Genomic DNA, 3006 nt, shown 5'->3' on the forward strand with positions numbered 1-3006 from the left:
TGCTGGCAGAAAAATCCAATCGAGTGATTAAACAGCTCTTCATTTTCTGGCTTTATTTTTATGCTAACAAATTTGTTCTCTGAAAAGTGTCCACAAAGCCAAGTCTCTGATTAACACCTTTGTAAGGATGGTTTTTCACCTATTACTAAATTAAACTTGCTTCATTGGAAAGGCAGCAAGATGCATCCTCATTTCAATGTCTACTGAAATAATACAAGTTGACACCAGGAAACATTAACGCCACTGCATCCTTGCTGCTTTCTCATGTGGAAGTCTGTTTAATGTGAAAACAAGGTGATATCTAATTAGCACACAGGTAAGGAATTAAGAAAATCTTTATTTAAGGGTGAAGATGTTTCTCACAAAATTGTTGACCCAATGCATCATTGAAATTCAAGCTGGAAAGATGATTTTAATATATCACTTGTACATTTTGTATTGCTCTCCTGGTGACAATGTAGTTTGTTTTTGTCAATTACCATTTTAATAATAGGGTAAAGAAAATGAAGTGGATTTTTAAAAGAAAACAATACTGTCAATATACTATTAAAACAAATTAAAATGGTAAAAGTTATTGTACTTTAAGTAAAAATAAAAGAGACAAAATATCAATCCCAGTTTTGGATTACTTTAATTAACAAAAAAAAAATGCATATAGCAGAGGATAGTTTCAATCTGCCTACCTCTGGGTTATGGGCCCAGCATGCTTCCATTGCAGTACTCTGCTGCACATGTAAGTTCAAGAGATCCTGAAGCACTCACTCATCATGGGAAAGTACCAATGTGTTTCTTCGTTGGTTGATGGAAGAAACATCTTACAAAAACTCTCCAGATTATTGACTTTTTAAAGCAGGGCTGGCCAAACCAGTCCTCGAGATCTACTAACAGTTCACATTTTCTAGACTACCTAGCTGGTGCACAGGTGTAGTCATTACTAATTAAGATGTGCTGCATTCATTCCTAACTGACCATTCTACAGATCTCCAGGAGGCCTGGAAAACATGAACTGTTTGAAGATCTCGAGGACCGGTTTGGCCAGCCCTGTTTTTAAGTTTTTCTAGGAAACGTTTTAGATGAATGCTTATTAGCATTTGTCAGTATGTTCTTTTGCAAAGTGTCTCTGTGGCGCAATCAGTTAGTGTGTACGGCTATTAACCATAAGGTTGGTGGTTCAATCCCACCCAGGGACGTAATTGACCTTGTTATCAGATTTTGGTGATCTTTAAGTAGACAAGTCAAATTTCATACCCCCTGTTATGGTGTAGGGTACCTGGCCTTCTCTGATGTAATCAGAGTTAGATTTGATTCAGTGATTTTATAAAAACATCTAGGAAGCACAATTTAGCAGTGGGTTGCAGAGAAAAAGAAATATGCTGGCAAAAAAATCAAATTGCGTGATTAAACAGCTCTTCATTTTCTGGCTTTATTTTTATGCTAACAAATTTGTTCTCTGAAAAGTGTCCACAAAGCCAAGTCTCTGATTAACACCTTTGTAGGGATGGTTTTTCACCTATTACTAAATTAAACTTGCTTCATTGGAAAGGCAGCAAGATGTATCCTCATTTCAATGTCTACTGAAATAATACAGGTTGACACCAGGAAACATTAACGCCACTGCATCCTTGCTGCTTTCTCATGTGGAAGTCTGTTTAATGTGAAAACAAGGTGATATCTAATTAGCACACAGGTAAGGAATTAAGAAAATCTTTATTTAAGGGTGAAGATGTTTCTCACAAAATCGTTGCCCCAATGCATCATTGAAATTCAAGCTGGAAAGATGATTTTAATATATCACTTGTACATTTTGTATTGCTCTTCTGGTGACAATGTAGTTTGTTTTTGTCAATTACCATTTTAATAATAGGGTAAAGAAAATGAAGTGGATTTTTGAAAGAAAACAATACTGTCAATATACTATTAAAACAAATTAAAATGGTAAAAGTTATTGTACTTTAAGTAAAAATAAAAGAGACAAAATATCAATCCCAGTTTTGGATTACTTTAATTAACAAAAAAAATGCATATAGCAGAGGATAGTTTCAATCTGCCTACCTCTGGGTTATGGGCCCAGCATGCTTCCATTGCAGTACTCTGCTGCACATGTAAGTGCAAGAGATCCTGAAGCACTCACTCATCATGGGAAGGTACCAATGTGTTTCTTCGTTGGTTGATGGAAGAAACATCTTACAAAAACTCTCCAGATTATTGACTTTTTAAAGTTTTTCTAGGAAACGTTTTAGATGAATGCTTATTAGCCTTTGTCAGTGTCTCTGTGGCGCAATCGGTTAGTGTGTTTGGCTATTAACCAAAAGGTTGGTGGTTCAATCCCACCCAGGGACGTAATGAAGAACAAATTTGTTAGCATAAAAATAAAGCCAGAAAATGAAGAGCTGTTTAATCACGCAATTTGATTTTTTTGCCAGCATATTTCTTTTTCTCTGCAACCCACTGCTAAATTGTGCTTCCTAGATGTTTTTATAAAATCACTGAATCAAATCTAACTCTGATTACATCAGAGAAGGCCTGGTACCCTACACCATAACAGGGGGTATGAAATTTGACTTGTCTACTTAAAGATCACCAAAATCTGATAACAAGGTCAATTACGTCCCTGGGTGGGATTAAACCACCAACCTTTTGGTTAATAGCCAAACACACTAACCGATTGCACCACAGAGACACTTTGCAAAAGTCCATACTGACAAAGGCTAATAAGCATTCATCTAAAACGTTTCCTAGAAAACTTTAAAAAGTCAATAATCTGGAGAGTTTTTGTAAGATGTTTCTTCCATCAACCAACGAAGAAACACATTGATACTTTCCCATGATGAGTGAGTGCTTCAGGATCTCTTGAACTTACATGTGCAGCAGAGTACTGCAATGGAAGCATGCTGGGCCCATAACCCAGAGGTAGGCAGATTGAAACTATCCTCTGCTATATGCATTTTTTTTTTGTTAATTAAAGTAATCCAAAACTGGGATTGATATTTTGTCTCTTTTATTTTT

At 35.9% G+C, this 3006-nt stretch overlaps 1 non-coding gene across 1 annotated transcript; it reads left to right on the forward strand.

Moving 5' to 3' along the window:
* The first annotated feature begins 2266 nt into the window (after positions 1-2266).
* Positions 2267-2340, forward strand: TRNAN-AUU (transfer RNA asparagine (anticodon AUU)). Its single transcript has one exon. It is a non-coding gene; the product is annotated as a tRNA-Asn (tRNA).
* Positions 2341-3006: the final 666 nt, after the last annotated feature.

The sequence above is a fragment of the Pseudophryne corroboree genome, unplaced genomic scaffold, assembly GCF_028390025.1.
Source record: "Pseudophryne corroboree isolate aPseCor3 unplaced genomic scaffold, aPseCor3.hap2 scaffold_360, whole genome shotgun sequence".
Lineage (NCBI taxonomy): Eukaryota > Metazoa > Chordata > Amphibia > Anura > Myobatrachidae > Pseudophryne > Pseudophryne corroboree.